Below are 27,983 nucleotides of genomic sequence, written 5' to 3' on the forward strand. Positions count from 1 at the left end.
TATGCTGCTTTCCATAGTGGTGACATCATTTTACATTCCCATCAGCAGGGCACGAGCGTTCCAGTTTCTTCACATCCTTGCCAGCACTTGTTATTTTTTGCTCTTGGGTAATAGCCATCCCAGTGGATGTGAGGCATTTGAAACCCATGTCTTTTGACAGCAAGGTCAGTGTGGATCATACCACAACACAGAAACTATGCTGCATTGCACCAACCACAGCTGTCTGCAGAAAACACAGGAGAAGCTGTCCCAGAAATAGGCAGTCCTGAATCTAATGGGCCCTGCTGCCCTGATCAGGGTGGCTTATACAGGAACAGAGAGCACCTCTAGCGCAGTGCTGTAGTGGATGGAATTGTGTCCCCTCACAATTATATGTTGAAACCCTAACCCCCAATATGAGGGTATTTGGAGATGGGGCATGTGGGTGATAATTAGGTTATCAGGTCATGAGGGTAGAGCCTCGTGGGAGAAGTAGTGCCCTCATAAGAAGAGATACCAGAGAGCTTCCAGTATGTCTGCCTGCCTGCAAGGAAAGAAGAGGTCACGTGAACACACAGCAAGAAGGTAACCATCTGCAACCCAGGGAGAAAGCCCTCACCAGAAACCCACCATGCCGCCACCCTGATCTTGGACTTCTAGCTTCCAGAACAGTGAGAAAATATATTTCGTTTTTTTAAGCCACTCAAATTTACACACACACACACACACACACACACACACACACACACACACACACACACTCACATATATATATATATATATATTTTTTTGAGACAGAGTCTCCCTCTATCACCTGGGCTGGAATGCAATGGTGTGATCTCGGCTCACTGCAACCTCTGCCTCCTGGGTTCAAGCGATTCTTCTGCCTCAGCCTCCTGAGTAGCTGAGACTACAGGTGCACGCCACCATGCCCAGCTAATTTTTGTGTTTTTAGTAGAGCCAGGGTTTCATGATATTTGCCTGACTTGTCTCAAACTCTTGACCTTGTGATCCGCCCTCCTCAGCATCCCAAAGTGCTGGGATTACAGGCTTGAGCCACTCACTACGCCTGGCCCTATGATATGTTTTTTTTCTGTTTTTTTTTTTTTTTTTTTTTTTTTTTTTAAAGGCAGAGTAAGACAAGTGCCTTGATCATTGCTTTCTTCTTAAACCTTATTCAGCGTTTACTTCTACCAGCGATGGTGAATGAAGTCTGCTGTTTAGTCACAAAGCTGCTACGTTTCAAAGTCTTACTGAACAACAGAGTGATCAGGATAAAAGGCTACCATCAATAATAGATTATCTTAGATGAAAACACACTGGACTAAGCAAAGAAGTCCCAATGTGTACAGATACAAGTCTGTGGAATGGGGTTTGGAAGTAAAGGTTTTTGAGACTTTTTAGAGGTAAATGGGAATGGTTAATATGTAGTCCCGTCCAGAAATACAAAGCCGAATCATTTCATACATCTCTACCCAATGAATCTCTGATCTTTTTTCCCCATCTTTTTCTAGAACAGATTCCATAATTTCTTCCAAGATGTGAAGATTTTCAGTTTGGCTTCACCATATTATTAAAATCTTTGAATTTAGCCTTGGTCCATATACTTGGCAAAGAATAATTTCTATATTTCTCATGCATGGAGGGAGAAAAGGGCGTAGAGAAGCTGACTGCACTCTGACCTTCACTGGAAGCTTTCCCCGCTTAGACAAGCAAAGAAGGGAGAAAATATCTTGTTTCACTGGCTCATATTGATTTCCTGGTCATGTCTGATACCTGCCTGTGGATAGACTTAATGGCTGCAGATAAATGAGGCTCAGCTAGCAGAAGGGAGGCTGCAAAAAATCACCTGAAAATGCTTTGCTTGTGTGGGTCTAATACAAAACAAACAAAAAAAACATGCAGCTTTTTGAGTTGCAACTTACCATGACCCAGCCAAGCAAGGCACTGGAGAGAACTTAAATTATGGCCACAGGACTCCTGATTTGTGGACAAAAGGCTCAGCATCATGTGTGGTGAGGGGCAGAAACAAGATTCTGCGGCTGCTATTGCATGGAGTGAACTGGAAATTGAGAGGACACTCCACAGAGCTGCTTTGCCATTTTTTTGGTAAGCTCCATTTGTACCCCTATGGGGCACCCTTTAATACTGGGATACTGGGCTTGGTACAGAAGATAAGCAGGAACTGTTTAGATTATACCCTGACCATTATTCTTTATTCTCTCCCTAATGCCAGGCCTTAATGCTAGGCCTTTATCACATAGTAAATATTTGTGCTGCTCTATCATCGTTCAGTGTGCACTACTTTGCATTTAGTTTTCTATAGTCTGTCTGCCAATGAGATTGCAAGTCCTTTGCATGCAGGGACCAGGTGTCACGCTCTCTGCATACCCAGGGCTCTCCTTGTAGTGTCACATACTTGAGCAACACGAGGTCCAAACTGCTTAAGACAGCAGGAGAGGACAGATGGGGTAGACAAGGATCCTCCCCGGAATGGGGAAGGGACAGAAGGGAAAGCCTTAGCTGAAGTTGCAGGGAGGAAGTACTGCCTGATATGCAAAACATGGCATACGATTAACAGACAGTACATATTATGAGGAGCTAGTCAGTAAAGCACTTGTCATCAAGGAGCTCCAACAAGAATGATGGGTGGGTGTTCCTTAGATAGGGAGAATACAATGACAGACAGTCGGAGTAAGCCATATCTGAGAACTCAAGAAGACAAAAGGCAGAACCAGGGCATCTTCTCGTCAGGTAGCAAGAGCCTTGACTCTGCTTTAGTGACAAGAACAGAGTTGCAGTTCTTGAAGATTGAAGGACGGATTGACAATAAGAAGGCAGGGTCCTCAATTCAGAAAGCCTCACGCTAGAGAGTAGTTGTTGGGTGTGTGTGAGCTCTGGAATTAAGCCCCTTGGTCTGTGTCCCATTACCAGCTCTGTTACGCTTGAACATTCGCTAAGCTTCCAGGTGCTTCAGTTTCTCCACTTGACATATGGGGGATGATAATGATATACGCCTCATTAGGCCTCACTAGGCCATGGAAATTCAATGGCGTAATCCATGTGAACCAAACAGGACAGTAGCAGGTATATAGAAGCAGTAAATGAATGTTGGGTGTTATTCTTGGTTTTTACTACAATTATGGCTACTTTTATAAGTTTGAACTATAGAAAGTGCTGATATTTGACTGCTTTTGACCTCTAAAACTGGATAAGTTCTTCCAGTAAACCTAATACTAGTGAGGTATTACCCAGAGAGATAATCAGGTTTAAGGGTAATCGTTTTTTTTTTTTTTTTTTTTTTTTTTTTTGAGGTGGAGTCTCGCTCTATCGCCCAGGCTGGAGTGCAGTGGCATGATCTCGGCTCACTGCAACCTCCACCTTCCAGGTTCAAGCGATTCTCCCACCTCAGCCTCCCAAGTAACTGGGATTACAGGTACCCACCACCATTCCCAGCTAATTTTTTGTATTTTTAGTAGAGGTGGGGTTTTACCACGTTGGCCAGCCCAGTCTCAAAACTCCTGACCTCAGGTGATCCACCTGCCTCAGCCTCCCAATGATATTTTTTTCCCAATTATTCTATGATGCCACTTCAGTTCATCATTTCACCAGTACAAAGCACTTATGATTAGATCCAGTGGGCAGAGGAGGAGAGTGAAGCTCAGAGTTTATCAGGTCTGGTTCCTGCTCAGCTGAGAGCTTCTCCCTAGATCAGACCTTAGCCACAAGACAGAGAGAACCAACACTGAAGAGGCTGTGTTGACTAATCCACCAAAATATGGTTAGTTATGAACAGAAAGAGGGGGAAATATATATTATGGGGCAGATGGTGTTCATGATAAATTCCTGTTTGAGTAGAGACAAATTTTCTTTTTCTTTATTTTATGAGTATTTCTTTTATTTTAATTTTTATTTATTTATTTATTTAAGTTCCAGGGTACATGTGCAGGCTGTGCAGGTTTGTTACATAGCTAAGCATGTGCCATGGTGATTTGCTGCACCTATCAACCCATCACCTAGGTATTAAGCCCAGCATGCATCAGCTCTTTTCCCTAATGCTCTCCCCAACCCTACCCTTCCCCAACAGGCCCCAGTAACTGCTTTTCCCTCCCTTTGTCCATGTGTTCTCATTGTTCAGCTCCCACTTATAAGTGAGAACATGCGGTGTTTGGTTTTCTGTTCCTGCATTAGTTTGCTGAGGATAATGCCTTCCAGCTTCATCCATGTCCCTGAAAAGGACATGATCTCATTCCATTTTATGGCTGCATAATATTCCATGGTGTATATGTACCACGTTTTCTTTATCCAGCCTATCATTGATGGGCATTTGGGTTGATTCCAGGTCTTTGCTATTGTGAATAGTGCTGCCATGAACATATGTATGCATGTGTCTTTATAATAGAATGATTTATATTCTTTTGGGTATATACCCAGTAATGGGATTGCTGGGTCAAATGGTATTTCTGGTTTTTTGAGGAATTGCTACACTGTCTTCCACAATGGTTGAACTAGTTTACATTCCCACCAACAGTGTAAAAGTGTTCCTATTTCTCTGCAACCTTGCTGGCATCTATTTAATAATAGCTATTCTGACTGGCATGAGATGGTATCTCATTGTGGTTTTGATTTGCATTTCTCTAATGATCAGTGAGGTTGGGCTATTTTTCATGTGTTCATTGGCTGTATGTCTTTTTTTGAGAAGTGTCTGTTCATATTCTTTGTCCACTTTTTAATGGGGTTGCTTATTTTGTTCTTGTAAATGTGCTTAAGTTCCTTGTAGATTCTGGATATTAGATCTTTGTCAGATGGACAGATTGCAAAATTTTTCTCCCATTCTGTAGGTTGTCTGTTCACTCTGATGATAGTTTCATTTGCTGTGTGGAAGCTCTTTAGCTTAATTAGATCCCATTTGTCAATTTTGGCTTTTGTTGCAATTGCTTTTGGCAATTTCATCATAAAGTCTTTGCCCATGCCTATGTCCTGAATGGTATTGCCTAGATTTTCTTCTAGGGTTTTTATAGTTTTGGGTTTTACATTTAAGTCTTTAATCCACCTTGAGTTAATTTTTGTATAAGGTGTAAGGAAGGGATCCAGTGTCAATTTTCTGCATATGGCTAGTGAGTTCTCCCAGCACCATTTATTAAATAGAGAATCCTTTTCCCCATTGCTTGTTTTTGTTGGGTTTGTTGAAGATCATAGAGGTACGGTTTTATTTCTGAGTTCTCTATTCTGTTCCATTGGCCTATGTGCCTGTTTTTGTACCAGTACCATGCTGTTTTGGTTACTGTGGCCTTGTAGTATAGTTTGAAGTTGGTTAGCATGATGCCTCCAGCTTTGTTCTTTTTGCTTAGAATTGTCTTAATCATGCAAGCTCTTTTTTGGTTCCATATGAATTTTAAAATAGTTTTTCTAATTCTGTGAAGAATGTCAATAATAGTTTAATGGGAATAGCATTGAATCTATAAATTGCTTTGGGCAGTATGGCCATTTTCACGTTATTAATTCTTCCTATCTATGAGCATGGAATGTTTTCCATCTGCTTATGTCCTCTCTGATTTCCTTGTGCAGTGTTTGTAGTTCTCCTTGAAAAGGTCATTTGCTTCCCTTTTTAGCTGTATTCCTATGTATTTTATTCTCAGTGGCAATTGTGAATGGGAGTTCATTCATGATTTGGGTTTCTGCTTGTCTGTTGTTGGTGTATTGAAATACTTGTGATTTCTGCACATTGATTTTGTGTCCTGAGACTTTACTAAATTTGCTTATCAGCTTAAGAAGCTTTTGAGCTGAAACGATGGCATTTTCTAGACATAGGATCATGTCATCTGAAAACAAAGACAATTTGACTTCCTCTCTTCCTATTTGAATACGCTTTATTTCTTTCTCTTGCTCAATTGCCCTGACCAGAACTTCCAACACTTTGTTGAATAAAAGTGGTGAGAGAGGGCATCCTTGTCTTGTGCCAGTTTTCAAGGGGAATGAGGGAGGCTAATTTTCTAATAATAATAATAAGATAATATTGAAGATTTGCTTTGTTTCAGATATTTCCATGGCTGCTTTACATGTACCAAGTCACAATCTCAGAAAACCCTATGAAAGAGTTCATATTATTATCCCCATTTTATAGATGAAGAGACTGAGGCACACGCCCTACAAAGACCTAAGCTGGGAAACGCATTACCTTGAGTGTTTTAGTTGCCACCTGAGCACAGGGATCTCAGACTGACATTGTAGCTTCTCTGCATTCCACCTCCAGGAAATGTTTTAGTTCATAACAGGCCAATGGGCCACTTGACTGAGGTGTTCTGCTGAGAAGGGGTGGGGAGCAAGGAGTCTGGGGCTCACAGGCCGTAATAGCTGGAGGAAGAAAAATTAGAGAACTGGGATTGGGGGCAGAGTCCTTGCGGGCCTCGTGAGGTTGTGGCTGGGTCTGAGCTCATCTGCTGTAAGAGCTGGTCCTGAACTGTGGGGTTTGAGACCTGGGCAGTGGTGGAGGCAGGAGGACTCACAAATCAACCAGGCTGTTGAAAACCCCAAGGAGCAACAGTAAGGGCCAGAGGCCAGAGGTCTGAGGTTTGGGTTCTAGCCCTGGCTTTGCCATTAACTAGCTGTATGATTCTGGGCAAATCGGTTCATCTTTCTAGGCCCAATTACTTTTTTTTTTCTTTCTTTTCTTTTCTTTTCTTTTTTTTTTTTGAGATGGAGTCTTGCCTTGTTGCCTAGGCTAGTGTGCAATGGAGTGATCTTGGCTCACTGCAACCTCTGCCTCTGGGGTTCAAATAATTCTCCTACCTCAGCCTCCCAAGTAGCTGGGATTACAGGTGCCCACCACCGCACCCAGGTAATTTTTGTGTTGTTTTAGTAGAGATGGGGTTTCACCATGTTGGCCAGGCTGGTCTCTAACTCCTGACCTCAGGTGATCCGCCTGCCTTGGCCTCCTAAGGTGCTGGGATTACAGGCACTTATTATTATTATTATTATTATTATTATTATTATTATTATTTTTAATAAAATGCAAGTTTCTTTTTGTTATTGTGGTGATTGTTGTTTTTAATCTCCAAAGTGTTTTTGAACCCCATCATTCTGTGGTTCTATGGCTTTACTGCCATGCCAAGCAAGTCTCAGAATGTTGGCACGCTGACCATTACTGCTTCCCTCCCTGCCCTCCATTCTTTTATAAAGGCTGACCAAAGATACCCATGCTGGTCCTGTGCTGGGCTAGAACACTCTCTCCTCATAATATTCCAAAGAGATAGACATTATTTTGATTTTATGGATAAGGACTCATCCAAGTACACACACCAGCAATCCACACTGGGAATTCTAATTGAGGCTTACCTCTAAAATCTAGGTTGTTCATGAATATGTGACATGGCTTCTCTACTTTATGTTGGTTTCTACTGGCCACTGGCAAATACTGCTCTTTCTTGGGGCTGGTAGAGTGGTGGGAATGGTGTCTGAAGTGGAAAGAAGGCACTAGCTTTAGACCCATGTGCCACGGAGGCCCTTGGAAGGGGTCAAATTGCATTGGCCTTATGGCTCCACTCTTTTCCAGCTACTGCTCCAAGTGGGGCAACAAATGCAGATTTTCCTGCTAAGAACTTGTGGAGAATCCCAACAGGTTGTACTTCTTTTGACACATAGAGTTTTATGTGCCAGCAGCTGCCATAACACAAACACAGTCCCTTACTAACTCTGCTCTCCTAGGTCGCTTTTCCTGCCACGTGGCCTCCCTGCCCACGTCCCCTGGGAGGTGGCCGTAAAGCTGAGATGGGGGCGGCTGCAGTTGCTGCCTCTGGCTGACGTTCAGCTGGAGCAGGCAGGGTTGTTCAAGCTTGGAAGAATCACCGCTAGGATTATTTGGGTTTGTGGTGGGGAAGCGGAGGGCAGTCCCTTTTAAGAGCTTTCCTTTTACATTCCAGCCATCCACCCCCTGAAATCTTTCAATCATTCATTCATGTATTCATTCAAAAACTATGTAACATGATCCTTTTCTGTGTCAGGCACTGTTCTAGGCACTAGAGATCCAGTGGTGAACAAAAGGGGCATGTTCCCTGCTCCCAGAAAATTAACGTTTTAATTGAAGGGTTGGGGGGATTTGAAGTTAAGCAATCAGACAAATAAATGCATAATATAATGTGAGGTAGTGCTGAGTGTCTCAAAGAAAATAATGATATGGAGCCAAAGAGTGACAGAAATGCTATTTTAAGCTGGGTGTCAGGAGAGGTCTCCCTGAGGGAATGACAGACACTTAGATGTAGTCAAGGAGGAAGCTGTGGAAATCTCTGGGGGAGAGTGGCCCCAAAGAGGGAGGAGAAAGTGCTAGGTTCTGAGATAAGAAAGTGCATGGCACTTCGGATGAGCAGTAGGAAGCCAGGGTACCTGGAGGATGAGGAGCAAAGCAGATGTAACATGGAGTTGCAGGGACAACACAGACCATGTAAGTGCTTAGGATTTTTTTTTTTTTTTTTGAGATAAAATCTCACTGTCACCCAGGCTGAGTGCAGTGGCATGATTACGGCTCACTGAAGCCTTTTCTCCCGGACTCAAGCAAACTTCCCACCTCAGTCTCCCAAATAACTTGGACCACAGCTGCACACCACCACTCCTGGCTAATTTTATCCTTTTTGTAGAGACTAGCTCTTGCTGTGTTTCCTGGACTGGTCTTGAACTCCTGGATTCAAGGGATCCTCCTGCCTCGGCCTCCTAAGGTGCTGGGATTACAGACATGAGCCACCATGCTTGGCTGGAATTTTATTTTAAATATGATGTGAAGCTGTTGGAACATTTTGAAAAGGGAAATGACACAATGAGATTTATGTTTAAAATGATCTCCATGGCCATGGAGAGTGTAAGGAGCTTAGGGAAGGAGCAGGGAGATCCATCAGGAGGCCATTACAAAAGTCCAAGCCAAAAGTGAGGGTGGCTCAGGCTCATGATGGGTCCAGGTGGACAGAAGTAGCAGGATTCGGGATTTTTACAAAGATAGAACCAACAACATTTGCTGATAGATTGGATGTCGGATGTGTGAGAAAGACAGCAGTTAAGGATGACCCTCAGGTTTTTGGTTCTAAGGGTTGAAAACTGTAATAGGCTGAATAATGGCTACACAAAGAGATTCTGTCCTAACCCCTGGAACTTTTAATATTTGAAAAAAGAGTGAATTTTATCTCATATGGTAACAAATCTCATTAAATATTTTGGAGTTATTCCAGATTATCCAGATGGGATCAGGATGCCATTTAGTGTCTCTATATGAGAGAGGCAAAAGGGGGCTGGGTATGGTGTCTCATGCCTCTAATCCCAGCACTTTGGGAGGCCAAGGTGGGAGGATCATGAGGTCAGGAGATCGAGACCATCCTGGCTAAGACAGTGAAACCCTGTCTCTACTGAAAATACAAAAAATAAGCAGGGCATGGTGGCAGGTGCCTGTAGTCTCAGCTACTCGGGAGGCTGAGGCAGGAGAATGGCGTGAACCCGGGAGGCGGAGCTTGCAGTGAACAGAGATCGCACCACTGCACTTCAGCCTGGGCAACAGAGCGAGACTCTGTCTCAAAATAGATGAAAATAAATAAATAAATAAATAAATAAATAAACGAATAAATGGGAGATGACACACACCTGAAGCAGGATGCCATGCAAAGGGGAAGGCAGGATTTGGAGCGACGCAGCCACAGCCAGGGAATGCCACACCAGCAGCCACTGGAAGCTGGGAGAGGCAAGGATCAGCTTCTCCCTTTGAGTTCCTAGAACAGGGGTGTCCAAACTTTTGGCTTCCCTGGGCCACATTGGAAGAATTGTCTTGGGCCACACATGAAATACACTAACATTAATGATAGCTGATGTGCTAAAAAGAAATCACAGAAAAGTTTCATTATGTTTTAAGAAAGTTTACAAATTTGTGTTGGGCCGCATTCAAAGACGTTTTGGGCTGCATGTGGCCCAAGGGCCGCAGTTCGGACAAGCTTGCCCTAGAATGAGGGCAGCTATGCCAACACTGGATTCCAACCCAGTGAAATGGGTTTTGGACTTCTGGTTCCTAGAACGAAGAGATAATACATTTCTGTTTTAAGCCATCAAATTTGTCAGAACTGCCATAGTAAAAGAACACAATGCAGGAAAAGATTCAGCAAAGGTACGTGCAGCAAGACAAAGGCCATCGGTATATTAGGCCACTCATAAATGAAATGGGACACTGAGAAGTGGGCAAGAACTGCAAAAGGCATGGGAAAAACCAGGACCTTCAGTTGGAGGAGAGGGAGGGGCAGGTAGAAAAAGCGGAAAGAGGGGGAGGAGTTGGAATAAGCTGTTGTCTCTGGGCTGTGGCGCCTTGGCCAGATAAGCATCTTACCTTAGTCCTGAGACAGGCTTACAATTCAATCCAAATTGGATTTTTTATGCATTAATTAAGCTTTGCTGAAACTGTGCTTTTCTTCTTTCAAGTCTAAATTCAAGTCTTGAAATGATTCCTTGGCTTAAATTAGATGGTTTTCCAGTGCTGCTTTCTTTCTACTCAAAGTTGACTTTCACTGACTGGCAATAGCCAGTTATTTGTGTGATTTGTTTGCATTTGGATTTAGCCTGATTTAACAGGGCAAGCAGACTAGCTTCCCTGTCTCAATCCCCGCCTGCCAACCCACCGACACCATCCTTTCTTGGAGTTCCTGTAGCCTGGAGTTTAAGGTCTTTTTATGTATTTGAGGGTACAATTTTAATAAGAAGTATTTTTTTTTTTTTGCTTTTTTTAAAAAAATTTATTTATTTATTTATTTATTTATTTATTTATTTATTTATTTATTTTGAGACAGGGTCTTGCCGTGTTACCCAGGCTAGTCTCAAACTCCTGGGCTCAAGCAATTCTCCTGCCTCGGTCTCCCAAAGTGCTGGGATTACAGGTGTGGGCCACTGTGCCTGGCCGATAATTTCTTTAAAGTACTGCTTTTCAGTCACTTTCCACCTATCCTATTCGAACAGCAGTAGGTTCTCTGATTTTTAAAATAACTGTTGTGTTGAATTTCTTAAGCTCACTGAAGTCAAGGGAGTTGGGTTCATTCTGGGTGAGTCTGGGTTCAAAATCAGTGCTCCCTCCATTCCCTAGAGCCATCTACACAGGCAGAGAGCCTACTCTATCTCGGTCAGGACATGGTCCTAATATTTGCTGCCAAAATCCCTTCCCTTTGAATTTGCTTTTCTTAGACATCTGTTCCTTTCTCTGCTACCTTTGAGCTGTTGGCCTGTGGTGTGTATTGAATGTATCTTTTCATGTTCTCCACATGCCCACCTCTCCCACCCCAGTTAACGAAGATCACGCCAATCCCTTCTAAGTGACTGACTTTTCAGTGTATTTTAGAGGAAGGCTGGGGTGGTGGGTGGGGCACTGGGCTAGGAGTCGGGACTCTATCACACAGTGGCCTGAATTCAGATGCTGGCTCTGCCACTTATTTCTGAGTGGCCTCAAACAATGTTTGTAACCTTTCTGGTTAAAATCAGCTGTGTTCCAATTGACCTTAGCTCTGGCCTTTGCTAACATTAAATGAGTGTTGTCACCACTCTGAGCTTTAATTCCTTCACATAGAAAATAAAGAGATCAGATAGACCAGATAATTGTCACATCTTCCAAATCCACGATTCTACAGTTCTAGTAGGAAGCAAGGAAACAAAACATTTCAGTTTCTTGTTTGGTATAAATGAATCATCTTCTTCTTTGAAGTCCTTGTTAATCAACTTTTCCATATGCCAGAATTCATCACTCTCATTGGGACTTGTGAAAATGGGAAAACATCTGAATAATGGCTATTGCTGGGACTTTGGAACCAGATGGACCTATCTTCTTCCTCGGCCGCATGCAGATCCTGGACACCTGGACAAGGTACTTAGCACCCTAAGTGGCAGTTTCCCAGTTTGTAAACTAGGGTTAGTAACTGAACATCCCTCACAGAGTTATTAGAATGACTAAGTGAGATAATTTATGTATAGACAAAATGCCTTGCCTCTAAAAAAAATTCAGCGATGTTAAACTATTGCTTTCTTTTTATCTGCTTGTTTGTTGAAATAATTTATATGTGGTGAAGTGTCCACATTTTATACACCTCAATAGATCTTTCCATCTATATATGTAACTATGTAACAACCCCTAGAACAAGATACAAAACTTTTCTAGCACAACAGAAAGCTCACTTTTACTCCCTTTCAGTCAATATCCAACTCCCACCAAAGTAACCAATTTTCTGACCTGTATCACCATAGATTTGTTTTTCTTGTTCTCGTTCACATCTCTCTCTCTCTCTCTCTCTCTCTCTCTCTCTCTCTCTAATCTCTATTTATTTTTGAGACAGAGTCTCACTCAGTCACCCAGGCTGGAGTATAGTGGTACGATATTGGCTCACTGCAACCACCACACCCCCCACCGGTTCAAATGATTCTCATACCTCAGCCTCCTGAGTAGCTGAGACCGCAGGCACGTGCCACCACACCCGGCTCATTTTTGTATTTTTAGTAGAGATGGGGTTTTGCCATGTTGGCCAGGCTGGTCTTGAACTCCTGATGTCAAGTGATCGGCCCACCTCCGCCTCCTAAAGGCTCATTACAGGCATGAGCCACCACACCTGGCCACTTCACATGAATATAATCATACATTTTGTGATCTTTAGCGTCTGGCTTCTCTCAATCAACACTATATTTTTAGTGAGATTCATTCATGTTGCTGCAAGTAGCAATAACATTTTGGTCTTCATTGCTGTATAACATTCCACTTATTGTATACCATAATTTATTTAAATACTGTTCTATTTATGGACATTTGAGTTGCTTCCATTTTTTTGCTGTTAAAAAATAATTTTCAATGCGCTACTTACGCATGTCTTTGGTGTATGTAAGCACTCATTTCCATTTATATATACCCAGAAGTGAAATTGCTAGGGCATAGAATATTTGTGAGGTTAACTTTAGTGGATCCTACCACGCAGTTCTTGGCAGTACAAGCAGTGCAAGTGCTTGTAACAGTTTACATTCCTCCCAGCAGCGTGTAAGGTTTCCAGTTGCTCAGCTGTTTCACCATCACTGGGTTTTCTGAGTTCTTTTCATTTTAGTCATTCTAATGGCAATAGAGTAGTGTCTCATTGAGCTTTCAATTTGCATGTTCCTGATGACTAATAATGTTGATCACTTTTTCTTGTGCTTTTTGTCCATTTTGATATCCTTACTTGTGAAGTGTCTATTCCCTCACACCTCAAAAATGTTAGCTATTATTTTGTATCATACTAATTGTGCTTTTAAGTTATCTGTATAGCTATCTATTCTCCCAGTAGACTATAAGCTCTTTGATATGCAAGGTCTATGTGTCACTCATTTATGAATTCTTACTGCCTAACAAAGACTCATGTTATACATTTGTTGAATACATGATCAAATGTCTAGGACTCAGCAGATCGTGGCAAAATGTCGCCATCTGGTGTCTGCAGCGAATGAGATGTGGCGGATGCAAAGCCAGCTGGCTGGATAATTAATTCATTAGGCTTTCCACGTGAGCTTTCTCTTATGTACGATTTAAAACATATGTATAGATTGCAAATTGCCTCTGCATACTTGATTTTTAAAATATTTTCTGTATGTACTTTCATTTTTAAAAACTCAATTTAAAGTGCAAACTTGTGGAACAGAAAAAGTTCCACAATGACTAAATTCTTTACTAAACAATTTACTAAACTAAATTCTTTAGTAATTGTTCACATTTTCAAGAGTTGGGTGCTGTATTCATAGGTAAAACAGTTAATCAGTACTTACTATATTCTAGTCCTGAAGTTTATTCAAGAGACATGAGGTGCTCATAGGCTAGTAAGGAAGAAACAAAAAAAATCAGCCTGGAGTATTATAATAAATGCCTTAAAGTAGGTATCTGTTCATTCATTCACTCACTCATCGTTCAACATATATTATTGAGCATTTATTCTGTACCAGACATTGTCACAGGTACTATAAACCCAAATGTGTGTGTCTTGAAGTGTGACTGCTCTAAGAAAACCTATAGTAAAAAAATATATATAATTTTTCAAGGATTTGGAAGTTAGGTATGTTTTCCTTTGAGTATAAACTGCTGTAGACAGTGGGCCATGTGAGACCCCAGCTTCTATTAGGGTTACACATAGAACAAGATGGCCCTAGTTGAAAATACTTTTCCATAAATGTGTTACTGAGGTGGGGAGGAGGTGGCGAACTTCACTGCTCTTCACAACTCTTTCTTCCCTCTACTCACTGCTCCTCAATGCACCACCAAGACAAATGATAACAATGGATGGATCAGGTGTATTTGTTTGCTTTTCGAGACAGGGTCTTGCTCTGTCACCCAGGCTGGACTGCAGTGGCGTGATCACAACTCACTGTGGCCTCAACCCCAGGCCCAAGCAATCCTCCTACCTCAGCCTCCTCAGTAGCTAGGACTATAGGCATGTGCCACCATGCCCAGCTGATTAAAACAAAATTATTTTGTAGATATGGGGTGTCACCATGTTGCCTAGACTGGTCTGGAACTCCTGAGCTCTAGCACTCCTCCCACCTCAACCTCTCAAAATGCTTGGATTATAGATGTGAGCCACCGCACCTGGCTTGAGTGTGAGCCACCGTGCCTGGCTTGAGTGTGAGCCACTGCGCCTGGCTTGAGTGTGAGCCACCGCACCTGGCTTGATCAGGTTTAGAAATTTTGTAGTGCCCATGGGTAAAGTCTCTGTCCAGGTTACAGGCTAGAGCTCACATGGGTGTGACCTCCCAGTCACTGACACATTGTTAGAGAACATAGGCTGGGGTGGTGATACCCTTCTGACAAAGGCCAGTAGTGGGTGTCTTAGGCTGGCAATATTTTAAGCACTGGGAAATATGATACCACACCTTTCCTCTTACACTTTTTTTTTTTTTTTTGAGACAGGGTCTCTCTTTATCACCCATGCTGGGATACAGTGACACTATCACGGCTCATTGCAGCCTCAACCTCCCAGGCTCAAGCAATCCTCCCATCTCAGCTTCCTTAGTAGCTGGAGCCACAGGTGTGTGCCGCCACAGGTGTGTGCCACCACATCCAGCTAATTTAAAAAATTATTTCTTAGAAACAGGGGTCCCACTATGTTGTCCAGGCTGGTCTGGAACTCCTGGGCTCAAACGATCCTCCTGCCTTAGCCTCCCAAAATGCTGGGATTACTTGGATGAGCCACTGCACCTCTGATGCTTCTTGTGAGCAGATGTATTCTGCATTTCTTCACAGCAGTTCACAAAAAGTGTCTATGACCTCATCACCCAACTTTTTTTTTATTTTTATTTTTTTGAGACGGTCTTGCTCTCTCGCCAGGCTGGAGTGCAGTGGCGCAATCTGGGCTCACTGCAACCTCCGCCTCCCTGGTTCAAGTGATTCTCCTGCCTCAGCCTCCCAAGTAGCTGGGATTAACAGGAACGTGCCACCACGCCCAACTAGTTTTTGTATTTTTAGTAGAGACGGGGTTTCACCATGTTGGCCAGGATGGTCTCGATCTGACCTCATGATCCACCCGCCTTGGCCTCCCAAAGTGCTGGGATTACAGGCATGAGCCACCACACCTGGCCATCACCCAACTTTTACACTTTCTCCTACACTTCTTCTGACGTTACAATGCAACAAACGTTTATTTATTTCCTAATATAAACCAAACATTCTGCTAGATGTTGGCAAACAAAAATGAAAGACAGTGTTTGCCTTCCAAGAGAAAAGGTAACAGATGATTAACATATGTAAAGGGCTATGATAGAAGTATGTGAAGGAAAATATAAGAGCTTGCTTCTTGGATGAAGTCTTAAGAATAAAAAGGAATTATCCGGCAAGAGTGGGTAAGAGTAGGGGATGGATGGTAGGAGCTGCACGAGCAAAGGGTGTGTGTGCAGAGCTGTTTGCATTCCATCTTCAACATGCTGGGGAGCCATTTTAACCCAAGAAGTAACAGATACAAATACATATTTTAAAAATTTATTGGCAACCATATGAAGGATGAATTATGGCATGGTACTATTGGAAACAATAAATCTGTTAGCATGCCATGGTAATAATTCACATGGTGAACCCTCAGTCAATGCCGTGAAAGTGAGGGATGAGAGATGAGAAGGGGCACAGATGTGGTTCATGAAGGATAGTTTAGAATTAGTATCACTGATAGGTATGAAGAGCAAGGGAAAAAGAAAAATCTGGGACAAATCACAGGTTTCTGACTTAGGTCAATGGTGGCCAGTCACTTTCAGGAAGAAGAATAGATTCTGGAATACCAGCTTTAGTGAGGGCACTAATCCCTTCCCCCTGCCCACTCCAATTTATATTCACTTCCAGAAAGGATGAATGGGATTTTGGTGTAATAAGAAGACAGGTTGGCCAGGCGTGGTGGCTCATGCCTGTAATTACAGCACTTTGGGAGGCTGAGGCAGGCAGATCGCTTGAGCCCATGAGTTCGAGACCAGCCTGGGCAACACGGTGAAACCCTGTCTCTACAAATAATACAAAAAATTAGCTAAGTGTGGTGGCACATGCCTGTAGTCCCAGCTATTCAGGAGGCTAAGGTGGAGGATCGCTTGAACCCAGGAGGTGGAGGTTGCAGTGAGCCATGATTATACCCCTGCACTCCAGCCCAGATGACAGAATAAGACTCCACCTCAAATAAAACAACAACAACAAAAGGTCAAGAAATTGAGCAAGGTGCTGTATTTTTCAGCACCTCAGGCATCCTGATCATTTTTACTTACTTGTTTAGATTGCTCATGTCAGAGTGCCTTAAGGTGTATACACTGCCTCACAGCTTAGTTGCCTATGAGGGGTTTGGGTCCAAAAACCTCACTGGTTAGCAGTAAAAAGCTTAAAAAAATTTATAATTCCAGACATTTCCCCATTTCCACCGTTTTGCAGAATTAAGAGTCCCTGTGGACTGAGCGAGCTTTCAGCACTGGGAGTCGACCTCTAGTGGTAATTCTTTAAACTGCAAGTCCTGACCTTGGTGATTTGGCTTAATTTGCCAGAACCAGGACAGCTGAGTTCAGGTTTTGGTTACAATGAAAAAAAAAATTGGCATCTAAGAGATCCATTAATATCTCAGTTTTACTTATGAGAGGCCTTAGAGATAGGAAGTAACTCACATGCCCAAGGTCATACAGCTAGTAAATGATGAAGGTAGGATTCAAATCCTGGTCCATAGGTTTATTAATCCAGAACCTATGCTCTTAACCACTACCCTGTTCTGCCTCTGGTGTTACTTAAATCACCTCTTTAGGCAAAGTTGACCAACCCTTTTCTTTTTTCTTTCTTTCTTTCTTTCTTTCTTTCTTTCTTTCTTTCTTTCTTTTTCTTTCTTTCTTTCTTTCTTTCTTTCTCTTTCTCTCTCTTTCTTTCTTTCCTCTCTCTCTCTCTCTCTCTCTCTCTCTCCCCCCTCCCCCTCCCTCTCTCTCTTTCTTTCTTTTTCTTTCTCTTTTTTTCTTCAAGTTCTCACTCTGTCACTGAGGCTGAAGTGCCGCTGTGGCCTGATCTCGGCTCACTGCAACCTCCTCCCAGGTTCAAGCAATCCTTGTATCTCAGCCTCCTCAGTAGCTTGGACTAGAGGCATGTGCCACCATACCTGGCTAATTTTTGTATTTTTGGTAGAGACAGGGTTTTGCCATCTTGGCCGGGCTGGTCTTGAACTCCTGAGCTCAAGGGATCCACCTGTCTCAGCCTCGCAAAGTGCTGGGATTACAGACGTGGGACACTGCGCCTGGCCTTGACCATCCCTTTTATAGGCTCTCCAATATATCTACTATAGCACATCTCATACATTAGAGACCAGTTTTTCCCACCACTTCATGAATTCCCTGGAAGCAGAGCTCTTAGTAAGTACACAATGAATGTTTAATGAATGAGCAGATATTATAATTCTACTCTGCAGACTCTTTTTATTTTATTTTTATTTTTATTATACTTTAAGTTCTGGGATACATGTGCAGAACGTGCAGGTTTGTTACATAGGCATACACGTGCCATAATGGTTTGCTGCACCCATCAACCCGTCATCTACATTAGGTATTTCTCCTAATGCTCTCCCTCTACTTGCCCCCAACCCCCTGACAGGCCCCAATGTGTGATGTTCCCCTCCCTGTGCCCATGTGATCTCATCGTTCAATTCCCACTTATGAGTGAGAATATGTGGTGTTTGGTTTTCTGTTCCTGTGTTAGTTTGCTGAGAATGATGGTTACAAGCTTCATCCATGTCCCTGCAAAGGACATGAACTCATCCCTTTTATGGGCTGCATAGTATCCCATGGTGTATATGTGCTGCACTTTCTTTATCCGATCTATCATTAATGGGCATTTGGGTTGGTTCCAAGTCCTTGCTATCGTGAATAGTGTTGCAGTAAACATACATGTGCATGTCTCTTTATAGCAGAATGATTTATAATTCTTTGGATATACACCCAGTAATGGGATTGCTGGGTCAAATGGTATTTCTGGTTCTAGATCCTTGAGGAATCGCCGCACTGTCTTCCACAATGGTTAAACTAATTTACACTCCCACCAACAGTGTAAAAGTGTTCCTATTTCTCCACATCCTCTCCAGCATCTGTTATTTCCTGTTTTTAATGATCGCCGTTCCAAAGGGAGTGAGATGGTATCTCATTGTGGTTTTGATTTGCATTTCTCTAATGACCAGTGCTGATGAGCATTTTTTCATGTGTCTGTTGACTGCATAAATGTCTTCTTTTGAGAAGTGTCTGTTCATATCCATCGCCCGCTTTTTGATGGGGTTGTTTGTTTTTTTCTTGTAAATGTGCTTATGTTCCCTGTAGATTCTGGATTATTGCCCTTTGTCAGATGGATAGATTGCAAAATTTTTCTCCCATTCTGTAGGTTATCTGTTCACTCTGATGATAGTTTCTTTTGCTGTGCAGAAGCTCTTTAGTTTAATTAGATCCCGTTTGTCAATTTTGGCTTTTGTTGCCATTGCTTTTGGTGTTTTAGTCATGAAGTCTTTGCCCATGCCTATGTCCTGAGGTATTGCCTAGGTTTTCTTCTAGAGTTTTTATGGTGTTAGGTCTTATGTTTAAGTCTTTAATCCATCTCGAGTTAATTTTTGTATAAGGTGTAAGGAAGGGGTCCAGTTTCAGTTTTCTCTGCAGACTCTAATATTTAGCCATCTACATAACATCTCCACTAGAATGTCTAATAGACATCTCAAACATCCCACGTCCAAACTACACTCCTGATGATGCTAAAGAGATGTATTCCACCTACCATCTTTCCATCTTAATCAATGGCATCCGTCTTTTTCCATTTACTCAGTCCAAAATCATACAGTTCTCTTTAACTCATCTTCCCCCCCGACAAATCTCACATTTACTAGCAAATCTTGTTAATTCTACTTTAATTATATGATTTGAACTCTACCCTTTCTCATCATTTTCACTGCTCTGCTCCTCATCCAGACTGTGCATGTGTTTCACTTAGATTACTGTATTAGCCTGTCAAGTGGTATCTTAGTGGTCTCGTCTTGAACTGCCAAGAATCTATTCTCAGCTATCAGCATATTTACAGTTGTTGTGAGATAATATGTGAGTTCTTTGAACAATACCCTCTAGTGGTTCCCCATCTTATTCAGAATCAAAGACATAATCGTTCCAAGCCCATGTATCTGGCTCCTCACTGCCCCTCTAAGAGCGTCTTCTATTACTCTCCCCTCTCTCCCTGGGTTCTAGGCTCACCAAGCACACTTCTGTCTCAGGGACTTTACACTAGCTATTCACTCTCTGGAACGCTCTTCCATGAATATTTGCATAAATTGCTCCTCCAACTCTTTCACATCTTTGTTTAAATGTCACCTTCTCAGTGAAGCCTTCCTGGATTATCCCTTCACCCATCCGTGGAACTTCCCTTCCACTTTCCTTGATTAATTTTTCTTCTTGGCAGTTTTTTGTTCCTTTTAATATGTGATATAATTTAAATAATGCTTTACTTTGTTGACTGTCTTTCCTCACCATACTGTAAGCTCCATGAGTGTGGGGATATTTGTCTCTTTTGTTTACTGCTACTTCCCTAACGCCTCCAAGAGTAGGTATTTATTACATACTTTCTGGATGCACGAAAGAAAGACGAAGAAACGCATCCCACAGTACAGGGATGTTCTGAATGATTGTATTAGGTGTGCTCTGTACATTTTCCCCTGTCTTAAGTCTATGATTCCCTGACTCTGGGGCCCTCTAGTTGATATGCCCCCTATTAAACTACAGGCAGATTTTTATTAAGAAAATTCATCACAACAAGTATTTATAGAGAGCAATAATTATTTGTAACTTTTTGTTGGTCAGTTTAGCAACAAAGTTTCCTACACTTAGCAATTACGTGCAATCACTTTCCCGGATCATGTAACAGTCTTCCAATATGAGAATAATGGATGGAGCAGTATTTTTATTTAGATTGAACTTTCGCTGTATTCTTTATGGTAGTTCTGATCACAGAAAACGATTACTCCTCCACCATGTCCTCTCAAAAAAATCAAAAAGTTGACTAGTTGAAACTCCTAAACCACTCTTCAAAAACAAGAAACAAAAAACAAAAACATACCAGGAAATAAACATGAATATCTAAGGGGACGTGAGGGTGTTGTCAGTTCACTTTATTAATCAGCCTAACACAGTCCAGCCTAACAAAACAAATTAGTGCTTAAGTCAAAGCCACAAGGGGTTAAAGCGGTTGTAGGAGGTTTGAGAAGGGCCATTGAGCCAGAGGTGTAGTCTAGACAATCTCAAGCTTGCTGCACAGTTAAAGCCGACCATTCTGCCTTCCCTAATAACGCTTTACTTGAACCCTCAAATCCTCCCAGAACTCCTCCCTAGTTATTATTAACCATCCCCTTTTCTCAATTCCTAAGTCCAACTCTTCTCTTCCTGAGCCCATTTCTTTATTCCACATCCCTCATTTTCAGATGGTGAACACAGCATTTACCACAGGAGAAAAGAGAAACCATCAGTCACAAATTGCCTTAATTTTCCTTTCCTTCCCCTTCTATGAGCTGAACATTTTGTGTTCACCTGAATATCTTTTTCTTTTGTCTCAGAAGGAAATATTTTTCAATGCTAAGCCCTTCACCTGTACTTTTGATTGTATCCTTTTAAATTTCCTTCCTCAATTATCTCCTCTGCCTTTTTAAGTGTCTCAGTGTCCTCTTGTTCCTTCTCCTCAGCTTAAATAATTTGACAATATGTGTAAATACACCTCCTCGCACCATGTCCGGAAAACAGCAGGTGCTCAGTAAATGCTAGTTTGACTCCCCTAAAGCTTCAAGTGTCCCTTAGCCTGAGAAAAACCATCCATTCTTGACACTGCATCTCCCCAAACTGCCACACTCCTTTTCCTTCCCACTGAACCGAACTGCCACACTCCTTTTCCTTCCCAATTTTTTTTTTTTTTTTTTTCAGACAGAGTCTCACTCTGTCGCCCAGGCTGGAGTGCAATGGTGTGATCTTGGCTCACTGCAACCTCCGTCTCCCGAGTTCAAGTGATTCTCCTGCCTCAGCCTCTCCGGTAGCTGGGATTACAGGCATACACCACCATGCCCAGCTAATTTTTGTATTTTTAGTAGAGACAGGGTTTCACCATATTGACCAGGCTGGTCTCAAACTCCTGGCCTCAGGCGATCCGCCCACCTTGGCCTCCCAAAGTGTTGGGATATCAGGTGTGAGCCACCACACCTGGTCCTTCCCAAGATTCTTACAAAAGCATTCTCTATTCCCAATTTCTCTACTCTTACTTGCTCATCTAAGTTTGGTATCACATTATATAACTGATTGAATTATTTAATCAAATACTCTCTTTTGGGTTTTTATTTAACTCGACCGTTTTATGGCATTTGACAACACTAACCAGTTCCTCCTTTCCATTTTGTTAAAAAAATTCTTGACTTTTTTCAACATTTCCCTCTGATTCCCCTTTACTCTCTGCTGTTCTTCAATGTTCTTTGGTGGGTACTGCTCTTCTTCCATCAATGGTTCCTTAAATGTTGGTGAAGCCCAGGTTTCTGTCCCTAGCAATTTTCTTTTCAATCTCTATTCACCTTCCTTCTTTAAAATGTTCCCTTCCACACCCATTCTCTGAACTGTCGCCTATACTGCAGATTGCTCCCAAATCTGTATCTTCTTTCCAGATTTTTTCTAACAACAGAGCTACTTCTACTTACTGGACATTCTAGCATTGCATTACATCCTATATAACCAAAACTGAGCTCAATATCTTTCTCTTATGCATTTTTCCTGTTCCTATGTTTCTGAATTGAATAATAATGTCACTTGTCACCCAGATCCCCACAGTCCTCTGTGCATGTTGTGTCTTATTCATCTTTGCATCCTCCACCTCATCCCCTAGCTTCTGGCTCATTCAAGCCCATTATAGTTTCCAGTACACAGAAGACACTCAAAAGCTATTTGTTGAATGAGTGCATAAATAAAACCCTTTCAGAGGAATAAATCTATAAGCAATCAAGGGTGCTCTTGATTTTTCCATAAAGTTACATAGGACATTGTAAATCACCCAGTTGATCATTGCTAAGAAAGTACTTGATCCTATTGTCTATTATCAGCTTGCAGGAGAAAGGAGAAACAAACATGTTTTATGCCTTGTATAGACAGGATGACTAATCTTAGAAGACTTTTATAAAAATGAGCATCTTCCGAGTCAACATGAATGTAAAGTGCTGAAAGAATGAACTGTGATTACTGCTAGGGGACAGGCAGAGTGAATTTTTGACTCCCATTCTTGACCCCTCCTAATACACAAACCCTTTGCCATATAATTCATCAGTCCCTCCCACTAAAGGCATTGGTGAAAATTCTCATGCTTTGACTTTGGGCTCTGCCATGTTGTTTTTACTAACGGATGTTAGCGGACTGGAGGCATGAGGCTTGACATGCACTTGGTGGTTGGGTTTGCTTTCTTGTACCTTTTGATCACCATGAGAGTAACATACATGGCTCACCTCGCTAAGCTCAGGAGGAGAACAGGAGATGTGTAGAGCACAGCTACCCCAGCTGACCCACAGACCATCAGGGAGAAGCAAAGCCACCCCAGAGTAACCCAGCCAAGATCAGTTTCTGAAACTCTAGCGAATCTGCAAACTGTATGCGCCCAATAAATGCTTGTTGTAAACCACCACCAAAATTTTGTGTTATTGTGTAGCAGTATTTGAATAATACAAATAACAACAGGCTTTTTTTTTGTTTTTTTTTTTTTTTTTTTGATGGAGTTTCTTGTTGCTCTGGCTGGTGTGCAGTGGCGTGATCTCAGCTCACTGCAACTTCCACCTCCTGGGTTCAAGTGATTCTCCTGCCTCAACCTCCTGAGTAGCTGGGATTACAGGCATGTGCCACCATGCCCAGCTAATTTTTTATATTTTTAGTAGATATAGGGTTTCATCATGTTGGCCAGGCTGGTCTCGAACTCCTGACCTCAGGTGATCCACCCGCCTCAGCCTCCCAAAGTGCAGGGATTACAGGCACCGGGCCCAAAAGGCTTCTTTTACTCCCTTTCTTCTTCTGACTCTTGGCATTCTGCATCCCTTCTCCTCAGTTCTCTTCTGAGCAATCTGCTATTGTGAAAATAATTGGCTTTAGGGTCAGAAAGTTGTGACTTTGAACTCATTCTGTGAATGACTAGGAGGCTTGAATATGCTGCTTTTCTCCTTGGAGCCTTGGTTTCCTAATCTGTGAAGTAAGAAAAAAATACCTGCGATGACTCAATAAGCTACATTAAGCAACCAGCATACAATAATCAGGCTACACTCCAGAACTGAGTGTAACTGACCAGAAGGGATCACAAACTGAGCAAAAGCAGTGGTTCCTTGTTCGTTCTGCACTCTCCTCATACAAAATTCCATTCCTTTTCCCCCAAATTTGTTCTTCTTAGGCTCAGGCAGTTTTACCGTAGTGTGTTCTCTCTGCCTCCAGCACTGTTGTAAAGATGATATTTCTTATTCCTTTAATGGCTGTTGGCTACATCCATTCTCCAGGGACAATTCATTTTAAGGAGTGCTTTTTATGTTTGGCCTTCTTCTTTGAGGTATGTCTCCTGTGTGTGTGTATGTATGTGTGTGTGTGTGTGCCTACACAGTCATGCATCACTTAACAGTGGGATATGTTATGGGAAGTGTGTCATTAGATGATTTTGTCATTGTGTGACCATAGAGTGTATATACACAAACACAGATGCTATAGCCTACTTCACACCTAGGCTATATGGTACAGCCTATTGCTCCTAGGCTACCAACCTATATAGCATTTTACTGTACTGAATACAGCAGATGATTGTAACACAATGGTAAGTATTTGTCTATCTAAGCATATCTAAACATAGAAAAGGTACAGTAAAAATACCATGGGAAAGATAAAAAATGCTCCACCTGTAGGGTACTCACCATGAATGGAGCTTGCAGGACTGGAAGTTGCTCCAGGTGAGTCAGTGAGTGAGGGTGAGTGAATGTGAAGGTCTAGAACATTACTGTACAGGACTGTAGACTTTATCAACATGGTATACTTAGGCTACACGAAATTTTTACAAATATCTTTCCTTCTTCGATAATAAATTAACCTAAGCATAGCATAACTTTTTTGCTTTATAAACTTTTAGCTTTTTAAACTTTTTGACTTTTTTGTACTAACACTTAGCTTAAAATACACTCTGTACAGCTGTACCAAAATATTTTCTTTTTATCCTTATTCTTTAAGCTTTTTTCTATTTAAAAATTTTGTTTAAATTATTTTACTTTTTAAACTTCCTTGTTTTAAACCAAGACACAAACACACATTAACCTCGGCCTACTCAGGGTCAGGACCATCAGTATCACCGTCTTCCACCTCTACATTTTGTCGCACTGGAAGATCTTTCAGGGGCAACAGCACCCATGGAACTGTCATCTCCTATAATAACAATGCCTTCTTCTGGAATCCTTCCTGAAGGATCTTCCTGAGGCTGTCGTGTAGTTAACTTTTTTATTTTTTAAATAAGTAAGAGTACACTCTAAAATAAGAATGAAAATATAAGTACATAAACCAATAACAGTCATTGCTTATCAAGTATTATATACTGTACATAATTATGTGTGTTAGAATTTTCCATGACTGGCAGCACAGTAGGTTTCCAGCAGCATCATCATGAACATGAGTAATGCATTGCTATGACATCAGTAGGCTGTAGGAATTTTTCAGCTCCATTATAATCCTACAGGACCACTGTTGTATATGTGGTTTGTCAACAATGAAAATGTTGTTGTGTGCCACATGACTGTGTGTGTGTGTGCATATAAAATGTTAACTTGATCTTTAGTTAAATTATTCAATCTATTTACATTTAATGTTATTATTTATATATATTTCAATTTTAGTTACCATTTTACTATTTGTTATCTACTTGATTCACTTGTTTTATATTCCTTTTTCTCTTAGCTTCATTTGCATTAATTTTTTAGTACATTATTTTCCCTCAATTAACTTGTCAGTTATACATTTGCCTACTATTGTTTTGCTGGTTACTCTAGAAATCACAACATACATTTTTTGTTATTACTGTCTAAAAAACAAAATAGCCCTTTTCCGCTTTTTCAATAATGCTAGAACCTTCAGACGTTTAAACTCCATCCACTCTCTTCATCTTATGTGTTATTGCTGACATATATTTTCATAAGACATATTGACTTTATACAATCAATATTGATTTATATTTATCAACATATTTACCATTTCCATAGCTTATTACTTAGTGTATTTCTATATTTCATAATCAATTTTGCCAGTTTTTGTAGTCTTTTCAAAGAACCAGCTTACTTAAACATATTATATATATTTTATCATTACTTTCTGCAATTATCTCCTTTCTGTATTCTTTTAATTTATTGTATAAATATTTATCCTTTTTTTATCTGTTTGATCTATCAATAACTAGGAGAGGTGCATTTAAATTGCTCACGAAAGTGATGAATTTATCATTTTTTCCTGTAATTCTACTGATTTTTATTACAAAACCAGAAGCACATAGAAATTTAGACATGTTATATATTCCTGGTAGATTACACTTTTAATTATGTAGAGGCCTTCTCATAATGCTTTGGCTTAAAACATTTTTTATTCAATATTAAAATAACTCCTTTAGCTTTCTTTGAACAGTATTTTCCTGGTAATATCCTCACTTTTTAAAAATTTTCACTATTCTGGCCAGGCCCGGTGGTTCATGCCTGTAATCCCAACACTTTGGGAGGCCAAGGTGAGTGGATCATGAGGTCAGGAGTTCAAGACCAGCCTGACCAATATGGTGAAACCCCGTCTCTACTAAATAAAAAAAAATAAAAATAAATAAAAAAATAAAAAAAAATAAAAAAATTAGCCAGGCACGGTGGCAGGCGCCTGTAATCCCAGCTACTCAGGAGGCGGAGGCAGGAGAATCGCCTGAACCCAGGAGGCGGAGGTTGCAGTGAGTCAAGATCATGCCACTGCACTCCAGCCTGGGCGACAGAGCGAGATTCCATTTCCAAAAAAAAAAAAAAAAAAAAAATCACTATTTTTGTATATCTGTTGTACATATCTTGTTATAATTTACTTTTTATTTACCCACTCTAACAATCTTTATCTTAAATGATAGTTACTATTTATTCTATTTTATTCATATATTTGGGCTGCCATCTTTATAGTTCTACTTTTTCATCTTTTTATGCTTTTTTTTTTTTTTTTTTTTGCTTTTCTTTAGACAATCTTGGTCCCACTTTTGAAAAAAGTCTTAATTCCTATTATCCCTCCACTATTTAGAAAACTATTCTCTCCATTCTGATGACGAGTATCTTTGATACTGCAGTGCACACTTAATTTAACAATGGTGAGGTTAACCAATATCTTACAGCTTTTCTCCTGAACAGTTCATGAATGTTAAAACACTGAAATTCGGATCACCCGATCCCAACTTACATACTATCTCTATTCTCTATTTCAGTAATGTATTAAAACTGTCGTCGTATTTTAGTGGAGGGCCTTTCAGAATGTCACACTGGGGGAACTGTAGGAGGCAGGGATCTTGTCCCTTTATTTGCTGACCCAGTCTTCGGCTTTTTGCTGGTTTCTTGACTCAGGGTTTACTCCTCATTGTTTGGATGGATTATTCAACTGCCCCACAACTCTTGTGGAACTGCTTCTCTGTAGACCTGTTGCCGAGGTTCAGCAAACGAACCCAAGCACCAAGCAATTGCTGTAGGCCTCTTCCTGAAATCTTCTCGTTAATAGTCCTTGGACTTGTCTAGGAGAGATGTACAACTGATGAAGAAACCACAAACTGAAGAGCAGAGTTGTCATCTTATGGGAAACCCTGAGAATCTGCAGTTTTGATTATATTCCTGTGACATGGCCTTTTTTGCAGCGTTGTTATATTCTGCAGAGAACATTACTAAGATTTATTCTCTATTTAAATGTAGATTTGACTATGTTCCTTCATGGCATTGTAGATGGTTGAATCTTCTTGCTTCAGCTACCTGCTACTACAGCTTCCAGAAGTCTTTACATAACCCTACAATGCTCTCAACCTCATCTGAAGAGTCCCTATCTTCATGGATTATCAAATAAATTAGTTTATGCTGATTCCTATTTTAGAATGTGAATTGCATTCCTCCTTCTACCTGAAACCTCGGTGTACACGTGCATGCGTGCACTCACACACACTAAAGAGAATAGAAATTGCACATTAAGAGGTATCTCTACTTTTGCTGGTCTGACAATCACTTTGTTCCTTTTTGTTATTAAAGATAACAAAGGTGGTGTCTAGAGCAAGCTGGGCTCCTCCTTACTTGATCCTCAGGACTTCCCCAAGGATGAATCAAGTTATTCCACTTCCAAGGAGATGTGCTTACATTTGAAACATTGTATCAGTTACTTTACCACAATAAAGGTTAGTGATCACGTGGGTTGGGTATCCCCTTTTTGGCTCTTTGTCTTTCCCTCTCCCATAAACTAGATTAGCGGGT

At 41.2% G+C, this 27,983-nt stretch overlaps 1 long non-coding RNA gene across 1 annotated transcript; it reads left to right on the top strand.

The window, feature by feature from the left end:
• Nucleotides 1-11,716: 11,716 nt before the first annotated feature.
• LOC141408534 (uncharacterized) lies at nt 11,717-27,609 on the top strand. The gene is made up of 2 exons (XR_012423839.1): nt 11,717-11,845; nt 27,099-27,609. It is a non-coding gene; the product is annotated as an uncharacterized lncRNA (long non-coding RNA).
• Nucleotides 27,610-27,983: the final 374 nt, after the last annotated feature.

This window comes from Macaca fascicularis, chromosome 14 (assembly GCF_037993035.2).
Source record: "Macaca fascicularis isolate 582-1 chromosome 14, T2T-MFA8v1.1".
In the NCBI taxonomy this organism is placed as follows: domain Eukaryota; kingdom Metazoa; phylum Chordata; class Mammalia; order Primates; family Cercopithecidae; genus Macaca; species Macaca fascicularis.